Consider the following 10,757-nt stretch of genomic DNA (forward strand, 5'->3'; position numbering starts at 1 on the left):
AGGTTTTAGGGACGTTGCCAGCCTGGTCTAATTGAGATATAATATGGGCTTTACAAGCTGCTTTTATATTTTTATGGCAACTGGACAGAGTGGCCAGAAACCGAACTTTATCTCCCACTGCGAATCCCTTGCTTCCTATTTCTTGGGAAAAGTCCAAGCTATTTATCGGACATTCCCTAGCATTGGGGTCTCGTCGGGAAGTTCCAATGAGACACCTCGTCAGATCACCCTGCTCTCATTTCCCCCTCTCACCTCGGATGGGTTTGATAAACTTGCTTTGCAAGTTAAATCTGGATCTCCATCCGATCCAGTGAGGCCTGCTCTCTTTCGAGACCAGACCTTTATGGGACGCCCTGTTGTGCGTTCCCTTGTCAACCTCTCCTTGGAGTCGGGGGTAGTTCCAACTAAATGGAAGCAGGCGGTGGTGTCCCCGATTATTAAAAAACCCTCCTTGGACCCGTCTAAGCCTGAAAGTTTTCGTCCCATCTCGCTGCTACCCTGGCTGGCAAAGTTGACAGAGGCCCATGTTAATCTGGCCCTGTCAGAACATCTAGCCCGGACCAACGCCCTCGACCCCACACAGAATGGCTTCCGTGCTGGTCACAGCACGGAGACCGCTCTTCTTGTGATGGTGGAACATCTGCGTGCAAGGTTGGATGCTGGTCAGACGGCGGCGCTGATATTGTTAGATCTCAGTTTCGCCTTCGATACGGTATCTCACAGCATCCTCCTGCATCGGCTCGAGGAGATTGGTATCAGTGGTTTGGCGCTGCAATGGCTCCGCTCCTTCCTGGACAACCGCTCCTTCTGTGTGGCCATCCCTCCCTTCACGTCCAGTTTCCAGCCTCTGGCCATGGGGGTTCCGCAAGGGTCCTCGCTGAGCCCCACGTTGTTCAACCTTTACATGAGACCCCTGGCTGATGTCGCGAGGCAGTGGGGCCTAACTTTGGTCTCATATGCCGATGACACTCAGCTGGCGGTTACTCTCAGCGGGGATGTACAACAAGATGCCCCCAGGTTTCAGTCTGGACTGAAGGCGGTGGCTAGCTGGTTGACAGGAAACTGTCTCCAGCTTAATGCCACAAAAACGGAGGTAATGGTTGTCGGGAAGGGAGTCGAGCTATGGGGCGATCAGTGGTGGCCTTCTGAGCTGGGCCCCACTCCGACCTCGGTGTCGGAGGTGAAAAATCTGGGGGTCTGGTTGGACGCTGGCCTTACCTTTGTAGGGCATACCAAAAAAACTGCAGCCGGTTGTTTTGGTCTGTTAAGAGGACTTAGACCAGTTCTTAAATGTTTCGATGCCCCAACCAGACAGCTTGTAGTCCAGGCAACTATCATCTCTCGTCTGAACTACGCTAGCTCTCTCCTGGCTGGGGCCAACCAGGCTGAGTTAACTCGCCTACAGCGGGTTCAAAACGCTGCGGCTAGAGCCATTGTTGGCCTACCCAGATTTTGCCCGGTGGCGAATGTCCTCCGCTCCCTGCATTGGCTCCCTGTAAGGAAGCGTATTCTTTTTAAGGTCCTTTGTTTGGCCTTTAAAATCTTAAGAGGTATAGGCCCTGAAATCTTGTCCAACTGTATCTCTTTCTATGTCCCCACCCGCAGTCTCCGAACTCAGGGCCAGGCCCTTGCTGTGGTCCCCAGATTTAGACTCAGCCGGATGGGGGGTCGTTCCTTCAGCGTGAAAGCTGCACTAATTTGGAACACCCTCCCAGTTGAAGTCCGTCAGTTAGATGATCTGCTGTCTTTCCGGAGAGCTATTAAAACATTCTTGTTTTAGTTGTCCATTTTAGGTCTTTTTTTTTCCTGTTGTGTTATGTTTCTCCTTGTCTCTGCGCCGGGACGCTCCTTGGCTGGAGTAGCTGTGCGCATAATAAATTAATATAACATAACATAACATAACATCTTTCTCATCATGGGTAGTCCGCCAGCGTCTTTCATGTTTCCTACTGAGTTGTTTCTGTCCACGCAGCTTTGGAGAAAACCAGGCCATCTGAGGGCGTTTAGAATGGTTAGGGAGACATTCCAATGGCGCAAGTTGGTCGATAGCCATGGAAGCAGCGAGGTTATATTTGGCTAGAGCTTTCTCTATATTATCTAATGCGCTGTTTCGTGGCATTGAGAAGGTGACTTGAAAGTTCTCCGGAGTGACTTTCTGCCATGGTCTGCGGGTACAGTAGGTGACAGGGTTTAATCCCTTCAACTCCCTTGGGCCCAGGATGGAAAATTCGATCGACGCATGATCGGACCAAGTTAGCTGTTGGGGGGGTTCACACTGAACACTAGAAGAGTTGGAGAAGATAATGTCCAGTGTGTGGGCTGCTATATGGTTAGGGCCTTCATTAAACTTGATAGGCCCAAGAGGGCTAGGTCTGTCAAAAGTGTCTGTGCCTCAGTGTTGAGGGAGCATTCACTGTGGATGTTAAAATCCCCTAATAACAAAAAGTTGCTGCACAAAACTACTTGGGAGGCTATTAGTTCGGTGAGTTTGCCTCCATGTTAAAGAACGTAGATGTTTCAGCACCAGGTTAATGTGCTGCATAGCTAAATACATATAGAGTCCCAAAGGCGAGACCGATTGCATTGCAAATGCTGGTTATTACTTTGTATAGCACTGAAATACTTCTAAACATACGTAAATATCCGTGCTTGATCTGACAAACCCAGAGACGGTGCATGTCTCACTGCATGTGCTCTGTGTGCTGTGCGATGCCGTCGCCTCTCTAATGAGCGCTGGTGGAAACTCCTCAGCCACAGCTTTGGGGTTGGTAGGAGGCTTCAAAGGTACCGGATGGGCTTGTTCACTTTTTCCCCTTTCTAAACCTGGAGCCAGGATTAAAACACAGGCCTTTCAGGCGTCTGCATTCGAAAGGCTCTGTTTGTGCTAAGGATTAGGTCACCTTAACAGGTATGTTTTAATGAAAACATCACCTCCCTCTGACCTCCCGCTCTGAAGGTGAAGATGCAGTCACTGGAAAGAGGAATCCTAATTGTCATGGATGACATCTTCGGCTGTAAAGACATTTGTTTCTCGTGCTTGCTTGTGATGCTCTCAGTAGCAATTTAAAGGGGCTGCGCGGCGCTGGGGTCACACGGAGCTCTGACAGCCCACAATCCGTAATAATAATGGAAAAATGATCCCCTCCTACACGTTTCCCCTCTGGCGTGGGCCCGTGGCGGCTGCCTCCGTGCTCTAAACGTGCGAGGGCCTGTTCTCGCTCCTTATCCTCACGGCGACGAATCCACGCTGCGGAGTGTTTTGAAAGCAGGCAGCTTCCGTCAGTGGCGCTTCCAGCGAAGTTTTAGTCCGAATGAGCAATATTTTACCTGTTCTCTTTTCCCCTCTAGTCCGCTAGTCTTCTGACTGTTTAATACACTGGAAACGCGTATTTAGAGGTCTTTTTAAAGAATCTAAATAAGGCTTTGCTCACGTTATAAAAGTGTTCAAAATGCAGCTGTTTTAGGACGCGAGAAACCAACCGAAAATTACCTGGCGTCCTCCCCTCCAGAGTGCTGTAGTGCGCAAGAGAAACCAGGAGTGACTGAAGCTATCAACCAATGTCATGAAATACTCAGATTTCTTTGTATTTTCTTAAAAAATATATATATATATATATATATATATATATATATATATATATATTCCTTTGCACCTAGTTGCTATCTCTCGGACCCAGCTTCCATAAACGTAAAATATCCCCTGCTCATCCATCCATACCATCCTTTTTCTGTGTAATCCAGCGACGCTCTTTCACACCTATGAACTCTATACGCTCCCCTTTAGTCTCCATGTATTTTTGGCAAAGAAAATGTATTTTGACGTTCCTGCTGCCGACATATGCCTTTTATGAGCCAAAAAATCACACAGAAATATCGATCACTGTTATTGTTGGCCTTGCTTTTTACTGGCTCATTTCACAGCACGCTATCTTTACAGTTGTCAAGGAAATCTATTTTTGTTTAGACCTAGCGATAAAATAAAATATAAATTAAAATATACTATTCACAAGAGTTGTTTGAAAGAAGGCCTGAAGGCGAAGCCCTGGAAGAATATCCGGTTGAAATCGTAACTTTGCAATGTGTGCATCGGTTTGCATTAATGGAAACAATTCATCAAGAGCTGTGTAGCACTCATCACCCAAGTGGTTTGTGACCCAGCCAACTCTTAAATTAGTGTAATAAAATGAATACAAAATTATATTGTAATTGAAGTGCTGCTCATCCCAAAGCTTGGAACTAGTTATGCCACTGGTTGAAGTGCATTTGGAGTTTCTATGCAGAGAAAGAATGTGTTGTATTGTGTTTTGTAATGTTGAGTCGTGCTGTTGTATTAAAGACACCCAGAACGTTAACTCTTTTATTTACAATCCTGGAGTAGTAGCAACCACAACCTCCGCCATCTGGCACCCTCAGCAGCTGTCATATTAAAACACACTCCTAATTCACGCAAATCTCGACCATTCCTAAAGCCAATCTGTAACTAGGAATAACGAAACAACAACGAACCTCCACCTTAAAGAAAACAACTCAAACACGTATAACGTCAAAACATTTACATAAAATAACAAAAGTGAGAGGTACTTCAATTTACACAGAAACTTTATTCACATACAAAATCTTCAGACTGTTTAGGCTTATATTTTTTATTTCCAGTTTATTTATCGCATGAACCTGGTCCAAGGGCAGTAGAGTGCCTTACAACACAACCAGTTTATGTTACACATGCTTTCCTTTCAGAGCATGGGGAGGTTAAGTAATTTGCCCAGAATCAGGGAAAGTTGAGCCAAACTTGGATCTCCATGTTTCAATGTTGATAGATCTAGACACCAGATGCATTGTGGAAACAGTCCAGCCTGAACTGCCAAGCCAGTTCCTCCCTGGACCGGAAACAAGCATCCTGGGACCAGTTTCAGGGCATCACCCTTCTTTAACCAGGCTAACTTGAATCCAGTGGTGTAGTAAGCACGGGACCCATGTCTGGGCATACTCTTCCCACTTAGGGTGACAATTGCAAAAGAAACAATTGATGGACGGAATGCTGGGCAATGCAAACATTCACCCCCAGTCAGAAAGATCTGGGTTTAATCCAACATTCTTTTTTTTTTTTTGAAAACCTTTATTGACATTTCAATCAATTACACATATGGGCCTACAACCCCCGGGGCCGGCCGCTAAACAGTCAGGATAACAGAAAGCAAGTCTATCACAGTCAGCACCTCGGGGTGCAAAATCTCGACGTTAGCATACTCTCAGTCTCTGAACGGCCCAAGTAGGAGACAAGGATAATAAAGGTTTACATTTTATAATAGAAGAGGATGGAAGGATCAGGCGCCAAGCAGTTTCCCAGCAGCGAAAAATGGCAGGCAGAATGATGAACGTAAACAATAAACAGCAGTCTATCTAGGTAATGGCGCTGAAACAGGAAGTTCAGGATGTGAAGGATTGACAAGGCCATTTGCGCCTGCGACCCCCCTGCCCCAAGACCCAGGAAACTCCACGGAAATTATGGCACTCCGGAAACAGCAGTGATTAACAACAAAGGAGTTCTACCATGCTAATCCCAGAAAAAGACAGAGAAGAATAAGAGAAGAAAAGGAGGCCATAGAAAAAAGGGGTTAAAGACTAAAGAATCCCCCCCCCCAACCCCCCACCCTGCACCTCTGCAGATGAGTACGGCCCCCCCCAGCAGTGTGCCTGTCGCCCATGAACCAGACCCGAAATATAGAAGAATCAGAGAAAAAGAGTAGGAAAAGAACCCCCACCAGACGGGGGGGTAGAGAGAGTATTGATAAACTGGAGGAGGGCCTGTAAAACACGCCCCCGGCTTCTCCCTCCCGCACCATACGTTTTCCCGCAAAGCATACAATACAGAACACGAAATCGACCCTGTCAAAGTGAAGTAAGGAGCATTACGCACTTGGTACACTAACAGTTATGCCGTGAGAGCACCCAACGCCCGAGCCCGCCCGCCTAGTAGATGACCATCTCTAAAGGGTCAGCCTCATCCTTGGCCACTCTTTGCCAACCCACCCATGCATACCCCTCGTCCCAGTGCCATGTCCAGTGTTACCAGGAAGAAAAGCGTCCAATAAAGATCAGGAAGCGACACACACAAGTAGGGTAGAGGGCTCTGAAGGTCGACACAATCAGCTCTATGGAGGGTCGTCTTTCCCAGTGCTGAGCCAGGATTTACACTGCACACCAGGCCCAGGAAGGCGGAATCAGGCAGAGTAGGCGACCGTTGCTGGGATGGTGCCTGAGTCGTCGGAGGCCGCGCACGGGACAAGGCCACCACCCCCACTCAGGTCCGACACCTCCGGAACAGACCAGATCCACAGCCAGCTGATCGCACGTTAATATACTGTCCGGAGAGTCCAGGCGTGCACTATTCACAGGGGCGGCCACTACACTGTCCCCTCGTGCGCGGTGTAAGAAGTCCCAGTGTACTTGGGGATAGGCAGGTGGCAACTGTTCCAACGCTGATGTCACTCCATCGAGCTTGCTCCCCAACACCCAGGCGCCGTGAACCAAGGTGGAATGAAGGGCACCGAGGGCCTCGAGAAGGTCACCGTACCCCAGTACAGCTCCCGGCGCTTGCTCCGCTACGCTCCTCAGAGGCGCACCCTCCCAATCCTGCTGCAACCCAGGGTACAGGATAGTGGACACTGTCCTACTAAAATGGCCGCTGGGTAGATCCAACCCAGATCGGGACCGGGACTCAGGCCCAAGCGCCTCGGGTTCCATGTCGCTGGAAACAGGGTTCCGGGGGCAGGCAAATGATGTGTCCGGTGTGTGGTCACGGGCCACAGTCGTCCCCACCACGGACCCGCGCCCGCGAAAATCCGGGAGCAGCCCGCGAGAATCGGGGCGAGTTACGGGCGGCGTCCGGGCAGCTCACCGGCGAAGGCTGAGGCAATCACTGGAGAGTCTTGGAGTGGCCACCTCGGGCACGCACCCGTTCCGCTACGCGTAGCGGTAGGTACGACCACGGCGAAACGCAGGCCGACATTCGCACCACTCCGGCAGTCCGACTCCACCCAGTCACCGAAGGCCGCTGTTGTTACACTGCCGCCCGGCCACGGCGTCCACTCGAAGTCCCGGCTCCAGGGCCGCACAGGCCGCAAACTTCAGACGGGCATTTCTCCGGCGGTATCGCTGCCAGAAACTTCGGGGTCACACGGTCGGTTGCCGCTCGCGTTCACCAACACGGGCAGATAGCGCAGGCTAAGGATCTTGTGCAGGATATCTGTGCGGGGTGCGGAGGTTCACGGAGCCGGGAGCCTACGCTGCCATCCCGGTCGCCATCTTGGCTCCTCCTCCTAATCCAACATTCTTTTGCTCACCACTCCACCCCAGTTTGGACCCAGCCATATGCAAATCAGTCTTGACCCTGTTCCTTGTGGGAACCATCCTGCCCGAACTGTCAAGCCAGGTCCTCCCTGGACCGGAAACAAGCATCCTGGGACCGGTTTCAGGGCATCACCCTTCTTCAGCCATGCTAGCTTCAATCCAGTGGTGTAGTGAGCACGGGACCCACGTCTGGGCATACTCTTCCCACTTAGGGCGATATATGCAAAAGAAACAATTGATGGACGGAATGCTGGACAATGCAAACATTCATCCCCAGTCACAACGATCTGGGTTTCATCCATCAATCTTTTGCTCACCACACCACCCCTGTTTAGACCCAGTTTAGACGTGGGTCCCGTGCTCTCCATGGCACTGGAATCAAGCTATCCTGGCTGAAGAGGGGTGAAACCCCGAAGCCGGTCCTAGGATGCTTTTTTCCAGTCCAGGGAAGACCTGGCTTGGCAGTTCGGGCTGGACTGTTCTCCTGAGGCACAGGGTCAAGACTGATTTGCATATGGCTGGGTTCAAACTGGAATGGCATGGTGAGAAAGAAAACGATGGATTTAGGCCCAGATCTCTGTACTGGGGTGAATGTATGACATTATTCTGCATTCTGTCCATCAACTGTTGTTTTTGCATTTGTCACCCCGAGTGGGACGGGTATGCCCAGACGTGGGTCCCGTGCTCTCCATGCCACTGGAATCAAGCTATCCTGGCTGAAGAGGGGTGAAACCCCGAAACCGGTCCTAGGATGCTTGTTACCAGTCCAGGGAGGACCTGACTTGGCAGTTTGGGCTGGACTGCTCCCATGAGGCACAGGGTCAAGACTGATTAGCATATGGCTGGGTTCAAACTGGAATGGCATGGTGAGCAAAAAAACGATGGATTTAGGCCCAGATATCTGTACTGGGGTGAATGTATGACATTGTTCTGCATTCTGTCCATCAATTTGTTTTTGCAACTGACTATCGGTCTAACAAGTGGATTGATGATGTCTTTGTTTACTTTTGGCAGGAAATTCATAGCAGGTCTAATCGGGTGATTATTCTGCAAGTAACCATACTCTACTTCATCCAATAGACCTTTGACGTGCTAATCAATCAATTTCTGTTGATACATTTTAGCATGTTCATCTGTTGGATCATTGCTTAGCTGTTGATAGTTATCTTTTAGCACTGATTTGTCTACTTGCCTCCTTAGTGTAATGGTGGCGGTCCATGATGACAATGTTTCCTCCTTTGTCTTAGGCCTTTATTATTATTCTCTCATCCTGCAACTTTTTAAAGCAATCCAGTCATCTCTCTTCATATTCGTACATTGATTATGATTTTATTTTTGTTCTTTAGCAGAGATCTTATTTAGCTCTTATATAATGATCTCTTAGAAAGTATCGCTTTTAATAACAGCTGCAAATTGAGATAAAATATTGGTTTCAATAAGCATTTGCTTGCTATGGTGGCAATCCTTGGAATTCCTATTGATTCACAGTATTCCTTGTCTGAGAGATGCTCCCTTTAATTCATCAGTCACACCTGTCGATTCCTCTTTTCCCCTTCAAGATCTGAGAATGCTCTGAAGTTTCGCACATCCACCATTATGATTGGGGAGATGTTTGGTTTCATTGCCAGGTTCTCATTCTTGTTCCTTATTGCAAAATAATTTTTTAGTTTGTGTTTTCTGCACAATTTATACCAATATGTCCTTGCATTTGGTAAGTCCATGCAATTCATGAGCCATAATGTTAGACCCCTGTTTGATAAATTTGATGTTTGCCTTCTAATTTTCTAGGGCATAGGTTAATGGCAAGATCTTTATCAAATGTGATTATTCCTTTTTGTTGTTTCCTCTCTTGCCGCTTCCCCCTCATTTTTGACCTCCTGGTTCACTTCAATTTGTGCGTCTGTAGTAATATCCTCTGCCTTCTCTTCTTGTCTGCATTTGGTTAAGGCGTATCTCCCCTGAGAAGCCCAGTGTGGTGTTCCCATGGTGGGGTTCTCGTCCCCCCAGCTTGCCTCAGAGCTTTCCAAGCTTGATAGTGTTGTTTCCCTTTCAAGGACTTTCTCCATTGTGTGTTTGGTATGTAAAGAGTCAAATCGCCTTGCGAAGGTGTAGACCCTCCATTTATTATAATCCACTGTATCTCAAGGGATTTTTTTGTTTTCTTTCATCGTACTTCTTTGTCATGTTTCTCTACCCTCTTTTCCATTCCACTTAATGCTCTTGATATTTTTCTTTAGATTTTACAGGTGCCAAGGCTTGCTCTGTCTCTTTTTTGTGCTGTTTTTTCCAGTTTCCATTCTCCATGAATGATTAGAGTGTTCATCAATTTCATTGAACATTCCACAGTGTCATGCAATCCCTCTTTAAGCATGTCAGGGTTCATATCACTAAGGGTGGGTAATACAGAAATGTTGAACCCCCTTGGGAGTTGTGCGGCCTCAAAGTATTTTTTCAAAGTTGCCATTTCCCACCATTTATTCACTGCCATGAATCGTGCCTGTTCTAAACATTTAATCAATTTGTTTGGTGTGGGGTCCCCAATACCAGGTGTAATGTCTTGATTTATTGGTGTTTCATTTTTTTCTCCAAATAATGTTTGAAGGCTTCTTCTCTTTTCATGAATCTATTTGCCATAACGTTTAGTGGTTTGTAGCAGTATTCTGATAATTGCTCCCACTTACGCTGGTATTTCTGCTTACTTTTCTATTTCAAGCAAAAGCGAGTATGTGAAGTGAGCACCTGGCCTGAGCTTGCAGAGTGACAAACTCTATTCAAATAATCCTTCAAGTAGATCTGTGCAATCAAATTTCCTTTCTGTCACTCTATAACGTTTCACCAGGAAACTCTCACACTCTAAAGACTCCATGACTCTAAGTTTCTTATGCACAGTTAAACTGACACTTTGGCGTAGCTGGGGGGAGGAGGGGGGACAGTGGGGACGGACTGCCCCAGGTGACATGAGTTTTGGGGGCGGCAGTTGGCCCCCGACCCCCTACTCTTACCTGCGGTCAACGTGACCGCAAGAATCCGCAGCACCCCGTCAACTTCCCCCGCTCTTATCTGCTGCGGCAAGAATCGCCAGCACCCCCGCCATCCCCCCGCTCTTCGACAGGGGGTAGTGGGGGGCATACACCACAGAACTGACAGTACGGTCACATTATCCACAGGAGGTGTGGCACAGTGACTACAGGAACCAGCTCAGGAGATTGCTCTACTGTCACAATCCCTCTGAGGAATACAGACAGAGCACTCCTCCTCACATCTGCAAATCCCCGCTTATTGCACTGACAACTCCGTGGCAACACTGTTGTGTCTTCCATTAGTAAACCTGTGCCGAGCTGGGAGAGGAGTCAGACGGGAGGGAGTCTGACTGGAATGGGAAGGAAGCAGGAGGACAGGTCAGAAAA

The sequence above is a fragment of the Triturus cristatus genome, chromosome 4_1 (genome assembly GCF_964204655.1).
Source record: "Triturus cristatus chromosome 4_1, aTriCri1.1, whole genome shotgun sequence".
Taxonomy (NCBI): Eukaryota; Metazoa; Chordata; class Amphibia; order Caudata; family Salamandridae; genus Triturus; species Triturus cristatus.